Below are 9,077 nucleotides of genomic sequence, written 5' to 3'. Positions count from 1 at the left end.
TTCAGCGACGACCCCTGTTGGTGGTCGGTGCCGCTCACTTCTGCTCTTGACTCTTTTCTCCAAAAGAAACGGGTGCTCTTCTTCTGGCAAATGGCGTAAATCTGGTGTCTTTTCAGCCCGTGCATGTGTTTAAAATGCTTGTTGCAGTGGATGCAGTGATAGGGCCGATCGTCCGTGTGGCACTGTATGTGTCTGTTCAGTGTTCTGACACAATCAAATGCTTTAGAGCAAACGGGGCACACATGAGGGCTTTCTTTGCCACGTTTTGAACAGGTGCAGATGGGCTCTCCTCAGACGTCCCAGGAGGTGTTTCTAAATGAGCTTCCTTTGTGTCGCTGTCACAGTTCTGAGCGTCAGCGCCTGCCAGAATCTGCTCCAGCGTCTTGCTCTGCAGTGTTTCCATTTGAGGAAACTGGACAAGTGGAGGACAAAAGAAGACGTGTCAGACATAAAAAACTATCTACAGAAGATGAACAATATCTGGGAGTGATGTCCTTAAGAAAGAGGATAAAATCCAGCAAAGACCTGACACAGGAGCTGAGAGATGCATCTGGACCTTCAGCTGATCCATCTGCTTTTGGCCCAAGCCTCATCAGAAATGGGCTCCATGGAAGGGTGGCTGTCAGGAAGCCGTTCTTAAGGAAGGGAAACAGTAAGCGTTGTTTCTAAGTGCTTGTTAAAATGACTATTTAAGATAATAATTAAGTGTTTTTTAGGCGATGTGAAAACCGTTTGCTGTGACTTTCAAATATGCTTCAAAAACTGGACGTTTTTCTTCAGATAAACTCCTGACCAGCTGTGAAAAAGCAGTGAAAATGTCTGGCCTGTATAAACTTTGTGATGTCAAACAAGATCAGAGATGACATCGATTGTGATGTCACTACAGTGATGACATCACAGCTTTGTGAAGGCTTCTGTTCTGTCTCTTCTGGTCTGTGGTTCCAACCAGACTCTGGATGGAAGTGAAGTCCGGATTCCAGAATGTTGATTTGTGTTCTCTGTTAATCTCTGGACGACTTCAGCTGATTACTTCCTGTCACTGTCACGTTGGAAGGTCCACTTCTGCCAGTTTTACAGCAGCCAGCATCATGTTTTCCACCAGCAGTGTTTCCCAAGACAGAATAATGTCAGTTTGTTTTAAAATGTTGCCAAAATAAACTATTACAATTACAACAAATGTCATCTCAGGTCACTTCAATAATAAAGTCCAATTCAAGCCAATTGGAGTTCAGTTCATTGTAATTATGATCAGAATGAATCCAATTCATTCATACAGAGCAAATCTGAGAATACAAGCTGTAAGAGTATCTCTTTCCGCTAGCAACAAAACTTACCTCATTCTTTGGCTCCCGGAACACTATTGCATTGGCATGGTACCAGTTTCCGTAGTGTAGCGGTTATCACATTCACCTCACACGGCAAAGGTCCTCAATTCAAAACTGGGCGGAAACATTGCTTGCTCCTCCTTTATTTATTTCATCCTTGTGTGAAGATGTATGACTGCACCTTAATGATAGCAACATCAACATATTCATAATTATGGATAGGAGGGGAGCCTCATCTGCTATTCTTGACATGTAAAGTCAATTTTTGCAGGTTTTCAAAAGATTTTCTGATGCTAAGATGTGAAATGGACTTTGACGAATCCCAAGCTGCTGAGCGAAAATGGCAACCTTTGGTCAAGGAATCAAACCCTGTTCCTCCGCTTGACAGGCGGATTGTAACCTTTGACCAGCAAAGATACAGAATGTGTTGCTTGACTGTCGTGCCAGTTCTGAGAATACAAGCTGTAAGAGTATCACTGAAAAATTAACAAAAAAACACGTTGCTAAAACCCTTTTATTGAAAAGCATTTGCATGACTGAGAGCGTAAATTGACTGTGGAAGGGGTTCCATGGTGTAAAGGTCAGCACTCTGGACTCTGAATCCAGTGATCCCAGTTCAAATCTCAGTGGAACCTTCAGGTGTGTGCTGTCATGGTTGTGTTCTGGAAAGAAGATGAGTTGAGTAAAAAGCTCTGTAAAACAAAGCACATGGTCAAATAGCTTTTTAAAAATCTTTATTTTAAAGAAAATGATCAAAACAAGAGTTTTTCTGGAAGAGATTTAAATAAGTTCTGAATATGCATTGAAGAGAGGTTACATTATATTTTCTTTGTACAAAACTTAAAACAAAAACCTGAAGTCTGCACACTGAGAAAAACTGGTTTTGAGGATTTTTATGAAATTTCCTCCTAAAAACCAACTTGGGTCGGTGTCCCCAGTGGAACATTTTATTTGTAGTCTGCAGGTTTCATGTTTTCAGCTGGAGATGGATGCTTTTTGTTCTGTATGTTACATATTTTTATCTTGATCAGGACATTCAGAACGCTTGCATGCACAGGTAAGTCCAGCTTCAGTTCCAGGTGTACTCGTCCATTTAACTGGACCACCATGTTGTCCCAGCGTACATGCACGGGATAGACTGTGTAGGGAACCTTCATGACATTCTGCTGCCTCTAACTTTCTCTGTGGGACATCACGCTGCATGTAAGTGCAGCTGAAATCGCTGCCAACATGTTGTCTTTAAGTCACCTGAAGGGGGATTTTCTCACATGAGGCTGCGGTTACAAAATCAGGATTTTATTAGAGCAGAGCGACAGTCTGGACATGCTTTAAGTGGCCACGAGTTGACACGTAGTCTTAATGCGCTGATTTTCAGTTTAGCCGTCTGACAGAAGAAACAGAAAAATATGTGGATGAGAGCAGCTTTATTGGGAATTTGGCTGGAAATATACACTCATTCTTTCCTGTTTTTACTAAAAGATGCAGAAATATTAAACTCTGTAACATGTGTTTAGTGCACCAACCCATGCCAACTCAGTTAGCATATATACAGTTATAGGAATAGTTTACTGAATGTCCCATCTTGTAGACAGCCTCAGTGTCTACAAGATTCGTCATGTCCGGTAGACCTGTCAAACGCAGTGAGTGTGTGGCGGATAGCCAAGCAGAGTTTTCCAATGCTTTACCGGCAATAAGCGAAATCAGGATTGAAAAAGTTTTTGAACTCACCAATTCTGGAGTCTCGACCACAGGTCCTACATCCATTGCAATAGACAGCATCAAATCCGAACTACTCAGCATCGAAACGCTTGTCGGCGACTTGCGTCGTCGCCAGTCAGAGCTGAACGCTCTACTCCTCCAGCTCCAAGACCCAGGGACTCCTCGGCCATCACATAGAGAGAGATCCACAACATCCGACGCCACTGCTGGTAGTCCAGATCATCCGAGCGGGACCTGCACCACCGTAAGCCTACAGCTACAGAACCGCTTCAGTCCGCTTGCCGATCTGCAAGATGAGACTCAGAACCTCGGCGCGGATTACCGCGAAGAGCAGAGGAGATCAAGGAAGCGGCCCTCCTGTTGCTCCTCCAGTCCTGCTCGTCTCACATCTCCTCCAGGCCCCCCCGGTTACAGCACCCCGCGGAGCAAACGCTCACGGCTCCAACACCCGACTCTCCCTGCCGGTGAGGAACTCGATGAGGAGCTCGCTGTGAAGTCACCGACCACTGTGATCATCGATATCCCTCCAGGTGATGAGATGCCCCCGACATCCATGTCCACGCCGTCTTTGTCGTCCTCCGATGCTGCAGTTGTCTCCCCGTCGCCTGCCCCAGCCATGAAACCACGGCCCCCGGAGAGGCCCTCCGATCCCAAGCCTCTGCGCTCTGCTGCTGCGGCTACCGTCACCTCAGCACCCAGGCCCGTGTCCTCTGCGGCTCCTTGCGCCGCTGCAGTGAGGACACCGGGATCTCTGAGACCCGCAAGACCAGCCGCGGACGCTACTGCTGGGTTCGACGGTTCTCCAGCCGCACTGCAGTCGCCCCCGCGGCCCTCGGGAAGTCTGTTCGCAGCGGCAACAAACGCTAGCACTCCAACTAGCTTCAAGCCGTCACCTACCATAAATGGTGCTAGCCAGCCAGCTAGCCTGCAGCGACGCCCACTTGGGCGCACGAAGGGGGCTGAGCAACTCGGAAAGCTGGGCTCCGGAGATTCTGTGCATCGGAGACTCTATCATGAGGTTTGTTGCACTACCTGGTGCAATTACCTACAGTACATCTGGAAAAAAGGTCCAGGATTGTATCGGACAGATCCCACGCTTGCTTGCACAACACCCTTCCGTTCGCACAGTAATCATCCATGCGGGTGCCTGTGACGTCATGGACAAAACATCAATTAAACTACAACAGGATTTCGAAAGCCTATTTTCTGTTGTTGAGAACTTGGGGAAATATTGCATCTTGTCCGGACCAATACCAACACAGAGGCGCGGCTGTGAGCGCTTCAGCAGGTTATATAGTTTACACAAATGGCTACAGAACTTTTGCACGGCAACCTCCAGGGAATATGTGAACCAATTCGACAGCTTCTGGGGAAACCCCCACCTCCTCAAAGCTGATGGTTTACACCCCAATAGAGCAGGAGATATGAAATTGATAACAAATCTCACAAATCACCTCTCACAAATCCCCCCTTTTTCAGACTGACTAGTCAACTGCCCCCCAAACCCACCTGACCTGCCCTCCACTGTCACTTCACCGTCCCCATGCCCCCCCTCTCGGCACACACCCCTCTGTTACCCAATCCCGACTAGAATTAGCAACAGACCCCCTACGATCCCTGGAGCCATCATACAACGACCCAGCCTACAAAACCTCCGGACTCCTGTACGCACAAACTCTCCCAACTCCACAGCCACTCTGACTGTGAAAGCTGCGCTACTAAACGTACGCTCTCTGACTAACAAGAGCTTTGCCGTAAATCAGCTCATTTCGGATGGTAACATTAATTTTATGTTCCTCACCGAAACATGGCTGAATGATAACGGATCAGTGACTCTCATCGAGACTTGCCCCCCCAACTACAATTTCCATTATGCCACAAGACAAAAAAAAAAAGGAGGTGGCGTGGCCATTCTCTTCGATGACAAGTTCACATGCAGCCAGATAAATCTAGGCGCTTTCCCCTCTTTTGAATACCTGGCATTGAAAGTCAATACAGACCACAGACTAATTATTGTTGCCCTCTACTGCCCACCCAAACCTTCTCAGTCTTTCCTTTCCGATTTTTCCACTTTCCTATCTGAGGTAGTCACAAACCATGACAGAGTTATTATTGCTGGAGATTTTAATGTCCATGTAAATAAGGCAGGTGACACGTTCGCCAAAGAGTTTTTATCCATTTTAGACGATTTCGGGTTAGTCCAGAACGTATCCGACCCAACCCACCTCAAAGGAAATACGCTTGACCTACTCATTTCACACGCATCTAGCGTTGCAAACATCTCTGTCACGGACGTCGGAATCTCTGACCACTATTGTGTGCTATTCGAGTTCTCCCTGTCAACAGCCACCGCTAATAACTGCGTTATTCGCAAACGCTGTCTCAACGCGCTTGCGGAGCAAAAAATCAGTGACCTCATTAAGTCCACTGATATTTTAAATGGCCACCATACACCCAATGAAATGGTCGATAGTTTTAACACAAGTTTAAGGAATTTTATAGACGAAGTAGCACCAATTAAAACAAAAACGAGGACTAGAGCTAAAATTTCACCATGGATAAATGATTCACTTCGAGCTTTAAAGAGACAATGCAGAGCTACTGAACGACTCTGGAGGAAAACCAAGTTAGAAGTTCACAGAGTGTCCCTCAGAGAAAAGATCTCCATCTATAACAATGCTGTACGCCTGGAAAGAAAAGCTTATTTTTCCCGAATCATAACGGACAATAAAAATAACGCCAGAGTTCTATTTTCCACCATTGACCACCTCCTAAAACCCACTCCAACAAACGATCTCCTCACCACAGCGTCAACTGAAAAATGCGAGGAATTTGCAGCATTTTTTATTAAGAAGATAGTCGACATCCGGGAAGGGATTGGGGACTCTGTCCCCAACGACATCTCACCAGACCCTCTCCGAAAGCCGCCCAGCCTCCCATATTTTAGCCCGATCACCGAGGACGATCTCTATAAATTAATCAAGGACAGCAAACAGTCAACCTGCAGCCTCGACCCTATTCCCACTTTTTTCCTGAAAAACATTTTTAGCTGTCTCTCACCATACATACTTGATATTATTAACAGCTCCATTCTCACTGGCATTTTTCCCAACTCGTTCAAAACAGCTATAGTCAAACCACTCTTGAAAAAAGCAAACCTGGACCAAAGCATCCTCAACAATTACAGACCCATCTCCAACCTTCCCTTCCTCAGCAAAATCCTAGAAAAAGCAGTTTTTAAACAATTAAACGCATTCCTTTCCGAAAATGACATTCTGGAAAAATTCCAATCTGGGTTCAGAGCAAACCACAGCACTGAAACAGCTCTGACCAAAATAACCAGTGACCTCAGACGCAACACTGCTGCAAACAAGGTGTCAGCCCTGATTCTCCTGGACCTTAGTGCCGCATTCGACACATTAGACCATAGTCTACTTTTACACCGCCTTGAATCATGGGTGGGACTGTCCGGCCATGCCTTAAACTGGTTCAAATCGTACATCACAGACAGAACTTTTTTAGTCAGCATCGGAGATCATGTGTCCAGCAAATACGATGTGCCCTTTGGTGTTGCTCAGGGAAGCTGCCTAGGCCCTCTCCTCTTCTCCCTATACATGCTACCCCTGGGCAGTGTCATCAGGGAGCACAACATTGATTTCCACAGTTATGCGGACGACACCCAATTATATATCGCCATCGAGCCAAACCATTCCACCACCATCTCTGCTATATCCACCTGCCTCTGCGCCATCACCAAGTGGATGAACAGTAACCTCTTAAAGCTAAACGAGGAAAAAACAGAAGTTTTACTGATCGGCCCCCCGGATAAACGCCAAGCACTTCACCATTGCCTTGGTGACTTAAAAGTGCACGCTAAAGACACTGTTACCAGCCTTGGCGTGATCTTTGACCCCGACCTGAGCTTCCGTCCCCATATTAACAACATTATCAGATCTGCCTATTTCCATCTTAGAAACATTGCCAAGGTGCGTGTATATGTCTCCATTCAAGATGCTGAAAAACTTTTGCACGCCTTTGTGACCAGCAGAATCGATTACTGTAATGCACTCTTCACTGGTCTCCCAAAAAAAATACTTGATAAGCTACAACTCTTACAGAATAGTGCGGCACGATTGCTTACAAGGACCAGGAAGAGAGAGCATATTACCCCTGTCCTGGCAGCCTTACATTGGCTGCCTATACCTTACAGAATCGATTTTAAAGTTCTTTTAACAGTGTTCAAGGCCCTAAACGGTCTCGCCCCTCCATACATCTCTGACATACTGTCCTTTTACACCCCTACCCGTTCCCTCAGGTCAGCTGACTCCAAACTCCTGAAAATTCCACCTCCCCCACCAAAAAAGATTGGTGAAGCCGCATTTGAGTTTTACGCACCCAAAAAATGGAATTCCCTCCCCTTGCATATTAGAACAGCCCCCTCTGTGGACACTTTTAAGAAACAGCTCAAAACACATCTTTTTACACTTGCATTCCCTTAGCTGCCGTCATTCGTCTATCAACACTCTTTTTTTCTGTTCCCCGCTGTTTTTTAGTCAATTTGTGTGAAATTTGTTTAATCTCTGTATTGGTTTTTAAATATTTATTTTAATAAGTTTGATTTTAATTTTCATTACCTTTTTTTTTTTTTTTTTTTTTTTAACCTTATTTCTTGTGTCACTGTGCTCTATTCTTTGTTGCTTTTAATTTGTTTTTTTTAATTCTTTTATTGTTAGAGCACTTTGAGCTGCATTCTATGTATGAAAATGTGCTTTATAAATAAAATTATTATTATTATTACATTTCCAGGCCAGTCTGCTGTCCAGGTGAACCCTCAGGTATCTGTAATCCTCAACCACCTCTTCACCGAGGATGGAGACGGTGTTCAGCTGCCTGCTGCTCCTCCTAAAATCCACAATCATCTCTTTTGTTTGTATGCAGATGAGGCGATAGTTTATTTTCCTATAGATGTGATAGTTTCATGTAGATGTGCTGAGGTGTGACAGGGAAGCTGTTGGTACATGGAGAAAGTGAGGTCTGTAGCAGGAGGCAGCAGCATGCTGAGTTTGTCTGAACTCTTCCATCTGTCTGATCCCACATTATCCCAAAGCCTGTGAGCTTTTCCATTCCTGACCACACATCCCTCACACTGTTCTGCTGCAGATAGTTTCCCACCGACTTGCTCTCTTCCTTTTTTCTTCACACTCCTCCTTAACTCCCTGTTTCCCTCCATGAAGGCCTTCTTCTTTATGCTCAGTGGCTGCAACACAAGTTCACATCAACCAGGCGTTTGTTCAGAAAACAGCGTCACAGCTTTGGACTCAGGAAGTGTTTCAGATGTCAGCTGTCACTCAGACACACTCTCATAGGGCCTGGATAGCTCAGTTGGTAAAGCATCAGACTTTTAATCTGAGGGTCCAGGGTTCAAGTCCCTGTTCAGGTGCAGAAATGTAATCTACCACTTAACCTGTACTTCCCTCTATGCTGCACTCTGTTTCTACACTGTCACCTCTGACAGAGCCTGGCTGATACTTTCCCTTCTATGTAGCTTTGCTGTTAGCTGCATCTTTATATCCTCATTTGTAAGTTATATAAACTATAGAATAATTCTATATAAACTATAGAAATCACCTTAAATACACCAGCTGCAGAGTGTTGATCACATTCACTGAAACTACAACAGGTTAAGAGCATTTATCATGAATAGTTCTGCTTTATATCAGGGCTTCTTTTCACTTAGATTTCACTATTTGGACAATCTGTAATGAATGAACACCCAGAACAGAACACAAGATATTACAGAGATAAATCAACGTTGGTGCAGTTTAAACAATAAGGGCATTGTTTGCTTCATTTAAGTGGCAATAAAACAAAGCACTTCATCAGAAAAATCAGTGTCAGAAATATATTTTGTAAAGGCCTCAAGAGACATAGATGTTGGAGGAAGCTGCGTAAACTGTGATGATGTCACAAGTTCAGTCGCAGTGGTGCTTCCAGCTTCTCTGGAGTTTGGTTTGTTCCACATAAGGAGCAGTA

The 9,077-nt window shown here is 44.9% G+C and overlaps 1 non-coding gene across 1 annotated transcript; it reads left to right on the top strand.

The window, feature by feature from the left end:
* Positions 1-8,411: 8,411 nt before the first annotated feature.
* Positions 8,412-8,484, top strand: trnak-uuu (transfer RNA lysine (anticodon UUU)). Its single transcript has one exon. It is a non-coding gene; the product is annotated as a tRNA-Lys (tRNA).
* Positions 8,485-9,077: the final 593 nt, after the last annotated feature.

The sequence above is a fragment of the Odontesthes bonariensis genome, chromosome 17 (assembly GCF_027942865.1).
Source record: "Odontesthes bonariensis isolate fOdoBon6 chromosome 17, fOdoBon6.hap1, whole genome shotgun sequence".
Lineage (NCBI taxonomy): Eukaryota > Metazoa > Chordata > Actinopteri > Atheriniformes > Atherinopsidae > Odontesthes > Odontesthes bonariensis.
This window is presented reverse-complemented; position numbering and strand designations above follow the sequence as displayed.